Here is a 17,966-nt window from a genome sequence, read left to right as displayed (position 1 = left end):
CCGTTCCCCACGCCTTCCTCCTCTCGCCCCTCCCCTTCCCACTCCCCACAGCGACGGCGGACGGCCTCACCGCGGTGCAAAATCCCCCACCACCATGAAGCCAGTGAGGATGTTCCCGTGACGACCGCTGGTGTCCCCGCCGCTGCCACGGGCCCTTGCTGCCGAGGCGCCCGTCTCCGTGCGGCGTCTGTGCGTGGTGCGGTGCATGGCCAAGGAGCGACGGGTGCGAATGGTGGCGAAGCAGATCCAGCGGGAGCTGGCGGACATGCTGACCCGCGACCCCGTCATGCAGAGCGCCGTCCTCCCCGAGGCCGCCCTCGGTGCCGGCCGCTACCTCTCCTCCCCCACCACCATCGCCGACGTCGAGCTCTCCAACGACCTCCAGGTCACGCCCGGACTCTCCCTCGAAACGATGCGGCTGCGCTGCAATCTGTGATGCTGAGTTCCTTGTCTCTGCTCCGGTTTGTGTCTGCAGGTGTGCAAGGTGTATGTGTCCGTGTTCGGGGAAGAAGGTGGCCATGGCCGGGCTCAAGGACAAGACCAAGTACCTCCAGGTCACGCCCGAGCTTCCAACGACCTCCAGGTCATGTATGCTTACTTCCCATTTTGTTTATAGATCATTACGCTAGTTTCTGTCTTGTTTAATTGGTTAATTGTTCATGCTTGAAGTTAATTAGCTGGAGTAGTTGGTTAGTTACACACTGGTTGGTGCATGCTAGCTCAAGTGTATACATGCATGGATGTATGTGTTTTATAGTTGAAGGAGTTCATTCTGTGCAGCCGGAGGCGTACAAGTTCAAGATCGGCGACCGAGTTTTTCGGAGGCCCGGAGACCCAGCCCTGGACCAAGTTATCGAGATGCTACAGAAGCACAAGGATAAGTCTCAAGATGAAATCTAGCTAGCTGGCTATAGTATGCCTTATGCTCTCGTTGATTTATTTCTTTTGCGCTCTTTTGCAGTTCTATATTGATGAGTGAGTGATCTGGTAGCAGCTAGCTAACTGCCTCTAGATTGTAACCTTGTTATGGGATGTGTGGTTGCGCATGCGTTCTGCATTGTCAAATGTGTTCTCTGTTGTCACACATCGTATGCAATGTTGTTCATAGTTTTTATATTTGTTGTCATGCGATGCGGTCACTGAATTGCTCAAATTTGCTGGCCAAGTACTATGTAGTGCTGTTCTATGCTAGGCTACCAGGCTAGGTAACTTCTGTATCAAAATCATGGATTCTAATCTTTACTATTATCTGCCATGGATCAACAATGATGCATCACAGGTAGTAGTAGTAGAGTCGGACTTGGTGCTGCATTGCCTAGTTATTAGCTCCTCGATCTGTTCCTCACAGCATGGGGTCAGCACTTTACCTCAACTTGTCTGCATTTTCTCTCACACACTAGACTTGCTCATCCATAACACAATGGCAGTGTGTGAGTGAGTCCTATAGGTATGTATGTTTTTGGGCTGGTTGTAGATGGCTTTGTATGTTATGGTAGTGTGCTTGCTCTCCCTGCTCTGCTTTCGCTTGTAGAAAAGAAGAGCAGAGCAGGGTAAGTAAAACACACTAGCAACTCTCTAATTAGAACACCAGATGCTGTGCAACTCCCTACTAGTAGATACCAACCACATGTATCTACAAATTTACTACTAAATCCAATTACAGTACTACCCGATGTTGTGTGATTCCTTCCATTCTATGATTGATAAAGGAAGTACTTCATTAGTAACGAGACATGCTAATCTGGTGCTGAAATTTATAAGCAACTAAATTGTGCAGAATTAAGTTTCACATTCAAATCGATGGTATGTCATGTGTGCACCATGGAAAGAAATTTCAGAGCCAACAGAAAGAAATTCTACTCTTTACTGCAGAACAGTATACAACATTACTTTGTTGGTTGCCTGCTAATTGTGTGCAAATTGCTTATCAATAGCTTATCAAGCACTGCCTCACTGGCTTGCATCGCTCTGCTGTCGTAGTTGTGCCGTCAGTGCTCTTTCCTCTCTGTCTGTCTACGACAGCAGGATTCATGCACCAAACCAAGAACCTGAATCTTTTGTTAGGCTGCTAGTAAACTAGGTTGTACTCCTTCCAATTGCAAGTTGGATAGAACCTGCAATTAAGTGCACAGACATACATGGATTCTGGTTCAATTCGTATGTATGTTTGTATGTGCATGCTTACGACTTTGACTAAAACTAGTTAATTCATTGTTCTACCTTGAAGGTGACCAGTCCCTAGCTGCGTGCTTTGGTCGTTCCTGCTAATTTCAGTTCCTATGATTTTTAATCTCTGTTTTCTATTTTCCCCAGCTACCAAGACTCTGAGTTTGTGGTGATGGCAGATGACACGAAGCCGATCGAAATCTTCCCCCACTCCCTGTTGCTCCCTAATGATAACAAGGTAGAAATTCTGTCCGTATGTTGCATCATATATAGTACGGCTAATTAGTTTGTATGCTGTTGCTTGCGTGATATGGTTAGACCGACGACTGTCAAGCTCATAATTCTACATGATGTGTCAAAGGTTAACAGAATATATGATATGACTTGTGTGCTGACCTCTAGTATCTTGCTTATCTGTAGTGTGTTTGTTGTACGCTTGCCGTTCTTTGGCCTGCTATCTTATTTATCAAATGAAAGGACATTTTGTTTGGCAGTGGGCGATTTTGCTCAAAAATAAGTAAATAAATTGTATGTGCATGCTGAAATGTTAGATGTCTGTTGGTTGCTGTATATGGGCAAGATGAATTGAATCTTGATGTGTACTTGTCAATTCTAGCTTATATTGGTGTCTTGCGATCCTAAAAAATTATTGAATCCGGCTGTGTACTTGTCAATCCTGCTGTGTGTTCATATTGCATCTCTGTTTTCTTGTATGAACGAGTTATCTCATTTTAACTAGCTGGAGAACAAAAAGCATGGTACTAGCTCAATTTTTGTTATCATTCTAAATAAGTTTCCTTTTCTTGAATGGTCTGTTTTGATTCTTCACCTTTTCTGATTCTTCCCTGCTGATTCATGTAACAGAGCGACCGAGGAAGGCATGTTGTCTGTTTTCTTGAAGGTCGTTTTGTTTGTTCCCAGCCCTAACTATAGTTGTCCAGCTAGTTCGGCATGTTGTTCATATCACTATTGTAGTCCAACGAGTTTGGCATGTTGTGAGTTTGTGATTGCTTGTAAAGCTTGTAAAGTATTGTATTACACTTGTAGTCATTACTGTGATTGCCACTGTATTACACTTGTAAGGATCTGGTTGCTCTTATTTCAAGTATTATGTGTGCTTTTTGTCCGCCCATTTAAATACTGGTTCGAATATGAAGAATATGAGCCTGATAGATGCGACCCACTTACTAGAACATGACAAATGGGACCCAGTTACCAGAACCTGACAACCGGGACCCATCTGACTAGTGGACCCATCTTTTGGAAAAAAAGAAAAACTAAATTCGTTTAGACAAAAAGGCCACAACCCAACAATAAAAAAAGTTGCAATGTTGGGCTTGGCCCATGAAGCCGATCAAAAATTGATAGAAAATTATATAAAAAGGCCGAATTGTTGGGCTAGGCCCATGTAGAAAATCGAACTAGACCGGGCTGAATCTTGTGCCACATCAGATTGCCACGCTGGATGCCTACGTGGCCTGGGGAGGTTGCTAGTGACCAAAACGCCACAGTAGACGTATTTTGGTCATAAACGTCTACGACCATTCCAGAAGAAAGGTCGCTATAGTCAGTTTATGACGGCCAACTTTTGAACTTATGTTTTTGGTCACAAAAAGGTCACAAATTGAAAACAGTGACCATTCAATGACCAATAGTGCTGGTCACAAGTTGACATATTTCTTGTAGTGGGGGGGCGGCGGCGGCAACCCTAGCTGGGAGTGGGAGGATGAGAAGAAAGAGGATGCATCAGGAAGAGAGAGGGATGGCCGCGTGAGGAAGAGGAGAAGGTGGGCGCAGGGGACGGCGGCATCTGGGGAGCTCTCTCTTTCTTGAGAGAATTCCTTATTTAACACCGTGCTTAAATTTTATGCCCTATTTGACATCGACAAATGATTTCTTCCCTATCTAGTAAGAAGTCTAAATTTTATGCCTTTTATAACACTTCTATCCATTTTTAGCCTAAATGGCGTCTAAAAAGACCATTTTGTCCCTCATGTAGTATGTTTGTGCGTGAGCGGGTGCGTGGTGCGGTGCGCGTGCGCACATCTGTGCTACTGATGATGTGCGTGTGTGTGCAAGTGTTGCTGCGTGTTTGTGGGTGCGTGCGTGTGTGCACGCGCGTGCGTACGTGTGTGCTGCTGTGTGCGCGCGCGCGTGTGCGCTGTTGCGTGTGTTGCTCGGTGTGTGCTGCCACGTACATGTGTGCTGCTGTGTGTGCTGCGTGCGTGCATCTGCCTGCGGTGGTCACTCAGCGGCTTGCCGGACGGCCGGAGGTGGTCGTGCCTCACATCTCACGGCCAGATCAGAGGCCAGATTAGAGATCGCCAGCGCTGGCCAAAGGTTGGGAATATGCTGCGGTGCGGCGGTTGTACCCGGCCATTGGAGAGGCATGTAGGAGATCACGTGATTTAGGCCTTCTTCTTAGTGTATGGCCCCGTGGCCCAACTAATTGCAAGCAGAATAGCAGATGATGCATGAGCCTGTGTAGTCAAATTCCAATTTTCGTTCGTTCACTAGCGTGGTATGCGGGAACGACAACCAAAATCCTATGTAGTCAAGCCACTACACGTATAACGTGGCTTCTCCATTGTGTGCTGTTGTGTGTGCGCGCATGCGTGTGTGTTGTTGTGCATGTATGTGCTGCTGCGTGTGTGTGCGCGATACTGCCCCATACTGATGTTGTGTTTGCTACTGTTCTGCACACGCACATATTACATGAGGGGCAAAAGGGTCTTTTCAAGTGTCTTTTATGCTCAAAATAGACGAAAGTGTTATAAAGGGCATAAAATGTAGACTCGTTGTTATATAGGGAAGAAAAATGTTTTCAGTGTCAAATAAGGAAACGAAATTTAAAGTAGTGTTAAATAAGGAATTCTTTCCTCTTTCTTTCCCGGCCAATCCCTTTCTCTGTTTCTTTCCCAGCCAATCCCTTTCTCTGTTAGTTCCTCTTTCCCCTCCCGAAGCGAACATTTTGTCGCATAGTTAATCCTACGTGGACAGCACGAGGGCACGCCCATGATGCACACCTTATTGTTTTGGATTGTATGACACCTTGTTTGCTTTTATTTTACACATATGCCAGTTGGGGTTTACATTAGGCAGAATATAAACAAGTGAAAAAAAATTCTTAGTACAACATTTAAATTGAAAACTACATGGACCTAATTAAAAAAAATCTGGCTAGTTAGCAAAGCAGAGGAAATAATATTGCAGGGTGCATCCAATGTATGAATGATATCCTAGTATATAAACTAAAACATTTCCTAGTCTATATAAAAATGTTAGAAAGATCCTGCACAAAATAAATATATAGTATGAAGGATGTGGAGCAGACTAAACCTATGTTCGGAGACGCTCCACTCCACGACTCCGCTCCCGGAGCGGCCGGAGCCGTAGTATAAAATGTGCTGAAATTTGAGATGCGCTTTAGGCCATATAGCAATTTCTGAAAATCTCTAAGGGCCCATGTGGGTTTATTGGCACTAGGTGGAGGTGGGAAGTTTAGTCCCACCCCGAAAGTGGAAGAGGAGTTGGACCTCTTTATAAGGGATGTTCTTTCACATACTATTGGAGCTTGAGAATAGAAAAGGCCCTCGCGCGCTCCTCCTCCTCCGCCTGCCTCGGCGCGACGCGACAGGACGCGACGCGGGATTGAGCCGAGCCGAGCTCTACTAGTAGAAAAAGGGCCATTTGTTCCCCTTCATAAGGGCCTTTAGTCCCGGTTCTGGAACCGGGACTAAAGGGTCGTTACTAAAGGCCCCCCCTTTAGTCTCGGTTCTTATACGAACCCGGACTAAAGGCCCTCCACGTGGCCGCTGCGTGGAGGTCCACCTTTAGTCCCGGTTGGTGCCACCAACCGGTACTAAAGGAAATTTTATGATTTTTTTGAATTTTTCTTGAATTTTTGTTTTAGAATTTTTTTCCTGAATTTTCAAATTTCTGAATTATTTTAACGTCTAATCTCTAATCAGCCCTCATCACCGCTCAATTTAACCTCTAATCTCTAATCACCCCTCATCATTCCAAATCATCTAACTTCTCGAACGGTCACCCATCCTCTCACTACCCCAGCCTAAGCATGCTTAACTTCCGGGTTCTATTCTCCCTCGTTTCCAAGTCTGCACTTGTTGTTTTTCTGACAATAGTAAGATGTCAATCCTATTAACCCTCAGGAGTTTATCTTGAGCATGAGGTCACACATTTCATTGTTTGAGTTTGAAACTATCATTCTAAAAATAATAATTATTTAGTAACACTAATATTTCTTGAATTAGTAGTGAGACCTTTGTTTGACCACAGTTTGACCACATTTGACCAATATTCAAAAAAATGAAATAATTATTTAGTAACACTAATATTCTTGAATAATTATTTAGTAACACTAATACTTCTTGAATAAGTAGTTTGACCAGATTTAACGAAAATTCAAAGAAAAACTGAAATTTGAGTATAACTTTTTTCCTTTTAGAATTTGAGGATTCTAAAAATTTGCAAACAGGCCGCAGGCCGTCAAAACCGGATGCGGATTTTCGTGCTGAACATTTTGATATATTATACGTTTTTTTCTGACATCATATGCAAAAGTTATAGCCGTTTTATATTTTCCCTACACTTTTTGCAAAACATGTCCAAATTTAAGGTTTTTAAATTTTCCTAACTAGTAGATGTACTAACATAACTACATCTCGAAGGATTTTAACTTTTAAAGTTTTTATCATTTTCTTTATTTTTTATAAAACTGAAAAGGCGATACACTTGGGGGTAGGATTTGAAAATTGCACCATTAGTACCGGTTCATGGCACGAACCGGTACTAATGCCTCAACCCCATTAGTCCCAGTTCGTGGAACCAACCGGGAATAAAGGTCCCATTTGAACCGGGACTAATGCTTGTACGGTGCCCTAGCCGCTCGAACCGGGACTAATGCTCACATTAGTCACGGTTCGTAATGCAACCAGTACTAATGCTCTTTTCTGGCCGAACCAAAGCCCCTTTTTCTACTAGTGCTCACACCTACACGCTTATTTTTGCCAGTCACTATGGGTAGCGACTACGCGACTGCTCACTTCTGATCCACTACTTCCTCTACGTCTGCATCGTCCTCATCATCACCATGTCCACCGACGCGGAACGTGCCGCCGCCGAAAAACTCGAGTCCGACAAGAAGGTCGCCGAGGACTTTGTCTTGCTCCTATTATTTTCTGTTATAGCTATGCTAGCGTTAAACATAGATGTATCTGCCATTAGCGTAGCATGGCTATGAATGTGTTCTGGGTCACCGGTGTCTCCATGGGAACGATTGCTCCTAAACAGGAGAAGGCGTTTAAGGAGGCCACCGTTGTGTTTCTCGGAGCAGTTCTTAGCATGATCGGAGATAAACTGGTCGACGCATATTTACATGTGCGGGTCACCAATGACATGTGGGAGGCGCTCGAATCTAAATTCAGGGCCGCCGATGCTGGGAGCGAGATGTATATTATAGAGCAATTCCACGATTAAAAGATGGTTAAAAACCATCCTGTATTGGAGCAGGCTCATGAGATAATACGCATTGTTAAGGAGTTTGAGCTTCTTAAGTGCGAGTTACAGGGCAAGTTTGTCGCGGGCTGCATAATCGCTTAGCCCCTAATTCCTGGAGGAATTTTTCCACCACTCTGAAACATCAGAGGCGTGAATTCTCCATGGAGGATGTCATTGGCCATCTGAGTGTTGAGCAGAATTCAAGGGAAAAAGACTCACACGGAAAAGGGGGTGAATGAACTTTTGTTGGCAACATGGTTAACCAGAGGAACCATAACTCCCACAAGCCCAAGGGAAAGAACGGTGTCCAATGCAATACCGGCTTTAAGAAGAAGGGTAAGAAGACCTTCAAGAAGAACAAGAAGGATGAGGGCTGCTTTACTTGTGGTTCGGTTGAACTCTGGGCCAACAAGTGCCCTAACAACTACAAGAAGCCAGGACAGGACTCCAAGTCCATCAACATGATTGTGGGAAACAATGAGAATGGTGCACCTGGGTACGGTAATTTATTTACTGTTTTTCCAGTGTTTCAGTCCACCGATTGGTGTGTGGACACGGGTGCAGGTGTTCATGTGTGTGCTGACATTTCATTGTTTTCTTCTTACCAGGTCACAGGCCACGGGTCCGTATTGATGGGGAATGGCGTGAGTGCTTTTGTTCATGATGTTGGCACGGTCGATCTGAAGTTTACTTCGGGAAGGATCGTGCAGCTGAAGAACGTGCGGTATGTCCCCGCCATCAAGAAGAACCTCGTTAGTGGCTACCTTCTATGTAGACAAGGGTTTAAGTTGGTTTTCAAGTCTAATAAATTAGTTGTTACGAAACATGGACTCTTTGTTGGAAAATGTTATAAGAGCGGAGGGATGTTCCGCCTTTCCCTCACAGATTTTTGTAATAAAGTCGTGAACCATATTCATTCGAATGTTAATGAATCTGAAGTTTGGCATTCACGTCTTTGTGACATTAGTTTTGGTGCTATGACGCGGCTAGCCAAGTTGGATTTAATCCCGGGTTTCACCTTAGCCAAAGGCTCTAAGTGCCTTTCATGTGTGCAGGCTAAGCAACCCCGCAAGCCTCACAGGGCCGCGGAGGAGAGACACTTGGCACCATTAGAACTCATACATTCTGATCATTGTGAGATGAATGGTGTGTTGACTAAAGGTGGAAAGAAATACTTCATGACGTTGATAGATGATTCCACTAGATATTGCTATGTGTATCTATTAAATACTAAAGATGAGGCTCTACACTACTTTAAAATATATATATAAGGCAGAAGTTGAGAATCAACTTGAAAATAAAATTAAACGAGTCCAATCAGATCGTGGTGGAGAGTACTTCTCGAGTGAGTTTGATTCTTTTTGTGTGGAACACGACATTATTCATGAGAGGATGCCTCCCTATTCACCCCAGTCAAACGGGGCTGCCGAGCGGAAAAACCATACTCTAACTGATTTGGTTAACGCCATGTTATATACATCAGGTTTATCCAAGGCATGATGGGGGAGGCTATATTGATGGCATGTCATGTCCTGAATAAAGTTTCGACAAAGGATAATGAGATCACTCCCTATGAGAAATGGGCGAAGAGAAGGACAACACTTTCGTACTTGCGTACTTGGGGCTGTTTGGCGAAAGTCAATGTGCCGATCCCCAAAAAGCGTAAGCTTGGACCCAAGACTATGGACTGCGTTAATTTGGGCTACGCTAAGAACATCGTTCGCTATAGATTTCTAGTAGTGAAATCTGAGGTACCTGACCAGAAGGTCGGTACAATTATGGAGTCTAAGGATGCTACATTCTTTGAGGATATTTTTTCTATGAGAGATATGCAAAGCACTTCTAGACAAGAATCTGAGGAGACTCCTGAGCCTGCCATTCCTATGGATTATTATGAACAAACACATGATGAAAATCCTGAGGAGGATGACGAGGAAACCCTTGGTAGGGGCAAGAGACAAAGGACCGCAAAGACCTTTGGTGATGAATTCTTCGTGTACCTCGTGGATGATACTCACACTTCTATTTCAAAAGCGTATGCCTCTCCAGAAGCTGACTACTGGAAGGATGTAGTCCGTAGCGAGATGGATTCCATCATGGCTAACGGGACATGGGAGATCACTGAGCGCCCCTATGGTTGCAAACCATTAGGATGTAAGTGGGTGTTCAAAAAGAAGCTTAGGCCTGATGGTACGATTGAAAAATACAAGGCTAGGCTTGTGGCCAAGGGCTATGACCAGAAAGAAGAGGAAGATTTCTTCGGCACTTATTCACATGTGGCTAGACTGACCACCATTCGAGTATTACTCTCGTTGGCGGCCTCGCATGGTCTTCTCGTCCACCAGATGGATGTTAAGACGGCTTTTTTGAATGGAGAGCTAAACGAGGAAATCTACATGCAACAGCCAGATGGCTTTGTGATAGATGGTCAAGAAAGAAAGGTGTGTAGGTTGCTGAAATGTTTATATGGCCTAAAGCAAGCACCTACGCAATGGCATGATAAGTTTAATACAACTCTGACATATGTTGGTTTCGTTGTTAATGAGGCTGACAAATGTGTATACTATCGCCATGGTGCGGGCAAAGGAGTTATACTGTGCTAGTATGTTGATGACATACTGATATTCGGAACCAACCTCAAAGTCATTGAGGAGGTCAAGTTGTTTCTCTCTCAGAACTTTGAGATGAAAGACCATGGTGTGGCTGATGTTATCTTGAACATCAATCTACTGAGAGATAATGAGGGTGGGATTACACTTCTGCAATCCCACTATGTTGAGAAGGTATTGAGTCGTTTTGGATATTCAGACTGCACACCATCTCAAACACCATATGATCCTAGCGTGTTGATTCGAAAGTCCAAAGGTATGGCTATAGATCAATTGAGATACTCTCAAATCATTGGTTCATTGATGTACCTAGCGAGCGCAACGAGGCCTGACATCGTGTTTGCTGTGAGCAAACTGAGCCGGTTTGTTTCCAAACCGGGTGATGTACATTGGCATGCTGTTGAACGAGTTATGCGCTATCTGAAAGGTACTATGAACTATATATGGACTTCACTATACAGGTGACCCGTCGGTACTTGAAGGGTATAGTAATGCAAATTGGATCTCTGATGCTGATGAGATGAAGGCCACAACTGGGTATATGTTTACTCTTGGAGGTGGTGTTATTTCCTGGAAGTCTTGCAAGCAAACGATCTTAACGAGATCACCAATGGAAGCAGAATTAACGGCATTAGACACATCTGGTGTTGAAGTGGAATGGCTTCGAGATCTTTTGATGGACTTGCCATTGGTTGATAAACCGGTTCCGGCTATCCTTATGAACTGTGACAATCAGACTGTCATCACCAAGGTGAAGAGTTCAAAGGACAACATGAAGTCCAACAAACACATAAGAATGAGATTAAAAGTTGTAAGAAAGAAAGGCAAGCATTTCAAAGGTGAGGTGGACACCGGACAAAGCCTCAGCACCATACTGCTGCTGATGTACATGATATGTTCAAGGATTTGAAGGTAGTCTTTGGAAAGGGTCCTGGCGGACAACCTGTTCCGAATGACGCTGACGGACGCGCACCCATGTGGAAGAAGAAATCTATATTTTGGGACCTGCCCAATTGGAAAGACCTAGAGGTCCGCTCCGCAATCGACGTGATGCACGTGACGAAGAATCTTTGCGTGACCCTGCTTGGCTTCTTGGGCGTGTATGTGAAGACAAAAGATACACCTGAGGCACGGGAGGACCAACAACGTATGCACAGAAAAGACGGCATACGTCAGGGTCATGCCAGCTATGCTCTTACCAAAGAAGAGAAGGAAATCTTTTTTGAATGCCTGCTCAGTATTAAGGTATCGTCTGGCTTCTCGTCGAATATAAAGGGAATAATAAACATGGCAGAGAAAAAGTTTCAGAACCTAAAGTCTCATGAATGCCACGTGATTATGACACAACTGCTTCCGCTTGCATTGAGGGGGCTTCTACCGGAAAACGTTCGATTAGCCATTGTGAAGCTATGTGCATTCCTCAATGCAATCTCTCAGAAGGTAATCGATCGAGAAATCATACCAAGGTTAGAGAATGATTTGGTGCAATGTCTTGTCAGTTTCGAGTTGGTGTTACCATCATCCTTCTTCAACATCATGACGCACGTCCTAGTTCACCTATGCGAAGAGATTAACATTTTGAGTCCTGTATTTCTACACAATATGATCCCCTTTGAGAGGTTCATGGGAGTCTTAAAGAAATATGTTCATAACCGTGCTAGGCCAGAAGGAAGCATCTCCAAGGGCCATGAAAATGAGGAGGTCATTGAGTTTTGTATTGACTTTATTCCTAACCTTAAGCCGATTGGTGTTCCTGAATCACGGCATAAGGGCAGACTGGATGGAAAAGGCACGCTAGGAGGGCATCAAATAATATGTATGGACAGACATTCTCTAACTGAAGAACACTACACAGTTCTACAGAACTCCGCCTTGGTGGCTCCGTATATGGACGAACACAAGAATTTTCTACGCTCCAAACACCCGGAGCGGTCTGATGAGTGGATTACATGTGAACAAACCAGGAGTTTCACCGGCTGGCTGCAGACACATATCATGCATGACGCCTCCATTGAAGATGACCTGTAATCGCTGTCCAAGTTACCATCTTCGAATATAATGACTTTCAAAGGGTACAAGATAAATGGTAATACATTTTACACGATCGCCCAAGATAAGAAGAGCACCAACCAAAATAGTGGTGTCCGCTTTGATGCAACAACCAAGACGGGAAAGGAAACATATTATGGTTACATAGAGGAGATATGGGAACTTGACTATGGACGTGGTTTGAAGGTCCCTTTGTTTCGGTGCAAATGGTTCAATATGACATGAGGCGGGGTAACGGAAGACCGGCAGTATGGAATGACAACAGTGGATCTCAACAATCTTGCGTATGCAGACAAACCATTTGTCCTAGCTAATGATGTGGCACAGGTTTTCTGTGTGAAGGATATGTCTACCAAGCCGAGAAAAAGAAAAGATAAGGAAGCGAATGCATCATACGATGAGCCAAAGCGCCACATAGTTCTTTCTGGGAAGAGAAACATCGTGGGAGTGGATGACAAGACAGACATGTCAGAATATTATGAAAATTTTGATGAAATTGCTCCATTCACAGTGAATATTGACCCGAGCATCCAGTTAAATGATGAAGATTTTCCATGGCTATGGAGCAAAGGGACACACGCGAAGAAAAAGTTTCACACCCAAAGATCTGGGATGTGATCGGCTTCACGATCATCACTTTCTTCTATGTTTCACACCCAGGAGGGAATCTCTGTAATAGTTAGGGTAGTTATGTGTTTTGGCATTTGAAACGCGAAGAAATTTTATGTGCAAACAAATTCTTTCATGCATTTACTAATTTTTTCAGCTAAATGACTCTCAAATTGAAAAGCATTTCAAATGAACTCGGAAAAGGTTGAAAGTTGGCATGGTATCATAATTTCACCCACATGGCACGTGGAAAAAAGTAGAGAGGGTTACCACAAAAACCGGATGCACTTCGTGTACAAAATGGACAATCTCTTTCGAAGTATCAGGGTTTCGGACGAAAACTCATCCGTTACAAAGGCATTTCATTTTTAAATAACCTAAGCATTACCAAATTGAATATAATGATAAAACACACTAATATTAAACAGAAGAAAAAAGAATCACTAAAAAATCTATTTTCAAAGTTAAGTTATTCATAAACTAGTGATTCACACAAATTTCATATAATTCAAAATTTAAACTATTCAAATGTGTAAACTACCGGCACTAATAGAAAGTTTGTAATTTTTTGTACCTAAAGCAAAAATATTCACAAAGAAACTCTGAATACAGCAAAAAACAACTCAAAAAAATAAAGCAAAAAATAAGAAAATAAAAAAGCCCGCCTACTGCGCCACAACGGCCTGCATACGACTAGAAACCCAACCTATTGTTGGGCTAGGATGCAGGCCCGCAAAGGCCCAGTAGGCCCATAGGGCAGCACAGAATATTTAGACCTAGTAGGCCTGCTTTGGAGAGCAGCTCGAGAGAGCTACCGCACTGGGGCTTATAAACCAGTGCGGATGCCCCCCGGCTAGCGAGGTGGGACTAAACATGACGCACCGCACCTGCGCCAGCGCACCCCCTTTAGTACCGGGTGGTGGCTCAAACCGGTACTAAAGGGGGGGGGGTCTTTAGTACCGGTTGGAGCCACCACCCGGTACTAAAGGGGTGCCATTCCCGTCGCTTGGCCTGGCCAAAACAGACCTTTAGTACCGGTTGGTGGCTTCAATCGCTACTAAAGGTTATTCTATATAAGAAAACACTTCAAAAATTTTGTCAGTTTCTCATCTCTCCCTCTGCTTCTTTCTCCTCTGCCCCTTGCCGCCGCCCCTCGTCGCCGTCCCCGTCGCCGTCCGTCGCCGTTGCTGTCCCCATCCCCGTCGTGCCCGTCGCCGTGTTGCGCCCCGTCCTCCCGTCGTCCCCGCACAGCCCGTCCCCGTCGTCGCCGCCCCGCCCCCATCCCCGTCGTCACCGCCCTTCTCCATCCCCGTCGCCGCCCCCCGTCGTCGCACCTCGCCGGTGAGCTCCTGCCCCGGCCGCCATGTACCACACACACACACACATTGTTATAGAAATGTTAGCAATTTTTTTCTTCTGTTTTTTAGTTATAGAAATATTAGAAATGTTAGTTATATAGAAATATTAGAAATGTTAGTTATATAGAAATGTTAGTTATATAGAAATGTTTTTTAGTTATAGAAATATTAGAAATGTTAGTTTTAGTTATAGAAATATTAGAAATGTTAGTTTTAGTTATAAAATTTAGAATTTGCATATATGAAATCACAATCCATCATTTAAAAAATGTTACTTTACTTTTGCGGCATATAGTATTTGTTGTCGATGATGCCCGGCCCGCATCCTCGCCTTCGACCAGTTCGCGACGACGTCCTGCTTCAGAGGACCCATGTCCGGGACTGGGCTCCGCCGGGCTGGCACTGGGAGGTGCTACCTTCAGGGGCGCGATGCTTGGTGAGGAACCTGGCCCCGGGTCCCGTCGTCGACCCTGATCTCCTTTGGTGTCGTTCGCGTGGGCCACTTTCGGTGCGGAGGGAGCCGGCCCCGCCGGAGGTGGTACGTCACCGTGTCAGGGAGGAGGACGAGCACGTCCATCGCTACATGGCTGCTATGGACGTCGGGTTCTCCAATACCTGGCAGGTTCTTTCGGGAGATCACCCGAGCTATGATCCAGTGATGGTTCCTTCACTTTGGTTGTCCACCGGCCGCGCCTCAGGAACCGCGAGTGGCCTAGATTACTCTCTAGTATTCGATCTTTATTAGCTAGCTAGCTAGCTAGTGATGTATTCGATATATAATATTCGAGATGATTTATTCGAGATTATATATATTATTCGAGATTATATCTATTATTTGAGACGATGTATTCAAGATTATATTCGATGATGCTTATTGTGTACTATGATTGATTCAGTTTTTCCTTATTAATTGATTGCATCCATGCATTGTAATTTGAATATATTTCTTTTGGATTAGTTAAATAAAACCTATGGTGGACAATACCGGCAGAGAGGAAGAAGAGGCCCTATTCAATATCATACGCAATCCTTGCGGGCCAGATGATGATCAGAATGAAGAAGATTATGACGGCTCCGAATATCTAAACAACACCGGGGAGGGTGATATGATATTCGATCGCGACGACCGAATTGATGAAGTCATGAACTATGAACATGACGAAGAAAATGTTGATCTTGAAACAACAAAGATTGGCGAGCTATATTTATATAAGCAGGCATCTGGTGATCATCACATGTTTTAAATGACTTGAAGATATATATTAACGAATCGATCTTTCTTCTTTCAGCCATCCGGATCGAGCAAATCTTCAGGCAGCAGGACAGTACGAGGCCCGAACAAAAAGTTGAAGGAGGGCGTAAAGTACAATATCAAGGCCATCAAACCTAATGGCGAACCATTAGCGCCTAAGAAGATTGCGGACAAGTTCATTCGTCAGTGCAGAGTTCTTGTGAAGGACCAACTCCCGATCTCCCTTCAAGAATGGAGAGAGCCAGCAAAGCCACGTCCAGATCTTACTTTTGTCGACGACAGACAAAAACTTCTGCTTTTGGAAACACTCATGGAACATTTCACCCTACCAGATCATTTCACAGATGCAGATGTGGAGAAAGTCAAGGACGCTGCTCTTAGGAAGATGGCAGTTGCATTCAACAACCACAAGAATCGTGTAATCAAGGGAGGAAAGAAGACTCCAGTATTCAAGGGAACACTAGAGAAGCAAAGTGCTCATTGGGACGATTTCGTGAAATTCAATGAATCGGAATTATCTAAGGAACAGTCAAGAATAAACAAGGCCAATGCTGAAAAAAGGATAAGTTCCATAAGTTGGGGCCAGGTGGCTACGCGGTGGCAATGCCTAATTGGGATAAGTCTAAGAAAAAGATGGAGGATGCAGGTGTCACTCCAGAAACATTGAGCTGGCCCCCCAGGTGCAGGACTTGGTTCTATGCGCATGGGGGGAGTTGGACCCGAAGACAGGCAAAGTTTCAAAGAAGGCATGTCTGAAAGGAGCCGAAGATAAGCTACTTGTTGCAATAGAAGAGGCTCGATCGGGGGTGTTCCAGCCCAACAGAGAGAACGACGAGCTTACGTGTGCCCTGGGAAATTCTGAACACCCGGGAAGAACATGAGGCAAGGGCGCTATTCCGTGGTATGAGGGGTTTTCGGACTGGAACGCCGACTACAGAACCCGTGCGAGAAAGAAGGTTGCGGAGGAGAAGAAGAGGAATATGGAGGAGGAGCAGAGGAAGCTGGACTATGAATGCCTTCAAGGCCTAGAATCGGCGCACGCGGACTTGGCAGTCAAATTCCAGCGGCAGCAGGAGCAGATCGACTCACTTAGCCAGCAAAGGGGGTCTCAGCAGCTGCAGCAGCTAGCGGATGATCCAGCATTGGATAGCACCATCCCATCCATGCCGAGAAGCAACGTGGGTTCCGCCCCGGGCGACGCATTGCTGGATAGCTACCCAGTGGATGACATCATGGAGAACACTAACTGCAAGCTACACTTCAAAATGAAGAACATATCCATGAAGGTGGCGGACGCCGTTGCTTTTACAAATCCCCCCGAGGCAACCTTCCATTGCAACCTGATTCCAGCGGGCTATACTCGTGTCTTGGTTGATGAGGTGGTGGACCAATATTCGGGGCTAGAGCTTGACATTCCTGGAGGTGACGAGGAGCACACACTGGGAGAGGCCAACCATCGTATCATCCTATGGAGAAAAGATTGCACCATCTTTCGAAGGCCACCGACACCGCGTCAGCCGACTCCTTGTCGAAGTCCGCCACCGAGTCAGCAGACTCCCGCTCCTCCAAGTCCACCAACGCGGCAGGCCACTCCTCCTCCTTCAAGACCGGCAAAGCATTAGGCCACTCCTCCTCCAAGTCCGGCACAGCTTCAGGCCACTCCTCCTCCTCCAAGTCCGGCAAAGCGTCAGGCCACTCCTCCTCCAAGTCCGGCACAGCTTCAGGCCACTCCTCCTACAACTCAGCCACGTCAGCCGCCTCCGCCGCCTCAGCAATCACGGAAGAGAGCCGCCTCAGCTATGGTGCGTAGCGGTACAAGTCGAGGTAGTACTGGAGGTACAGGCGGAGGAAAGCGATTTCAATATGGTCCAAGCAGCCTCGCACCTCTTTCGTAGAGGCCTTACAACAAGTCCGAGGAGGAAAACACAGCCATATCGAAGGCCGAGGTGGAAGCCCATTTTGCACCAAAACCGCCACCGCCATCAAGGGAGAAAGTGCCTGAGGAAAAGATTGACCACTTCATACGTATGGCTAGACCACCAGCTCCCAAGCCTATTGACACAGACTATGAGCGCCACCTCAGGAAGTTAAATCAAGCACGTCTACAAAAAGAGGCGAGCTCGAGCTCGAGCAAATCAGCTGGCAAAAGGAGCGGTAAAACCATTCTCTAGCTGGGAGAACAGGTAGCATAATCAATCTCCCCGCTTGTTGTGCCAACAACACATGAGAGTACGCGCGTCCAATATTATTGTGGGCAAACGTTAACGTTCCCGGGCTGGGCGATGTGGTAATAACCGAGGAGCATATTCAGCAGGCTGAAAGGCTCATGATCACTGTTGGACAACTCCTCAATATCGAGCCCATGTCTCTGATTAGAGAGGAGGAAATAAAACGGAAATATGG

The 17,966-nt window shown here is 45.3% G+C and overlaps 1 pseudogene; it reads left to right on the top strand.

The window, feature by feature from the left end:
* The first annotated feature begins 109 nt into the window (after positions 1-109).
* Positions 110-3,999, top strand: LOC119300037 (annotated as a pseudogene).
* Positions 4,000-17,966: the final 13,967 nt, after the last annotated feature.

The sequence above is a fragment of the Triticum dicoccoides genome, chromosome 5A (genome assembly GCF_002162155.2).
Source record: "Triticum dicoccoides isolate Atlit2015 ecotype Zavitan chromosome 5A, WEW_v2.0, whole genome shotgun sequence".
NCBI classification, from domain to species: domain Eukaryota; kingdom Viridiplantae; phylum Streptophyta; class Magnoliopsida; order Poales; family Poaceae; genus Triticum; species Triticum dicoccoides.
This window is presented reverse-complemented; position numbering and strand designations above follow the sequence as displayed.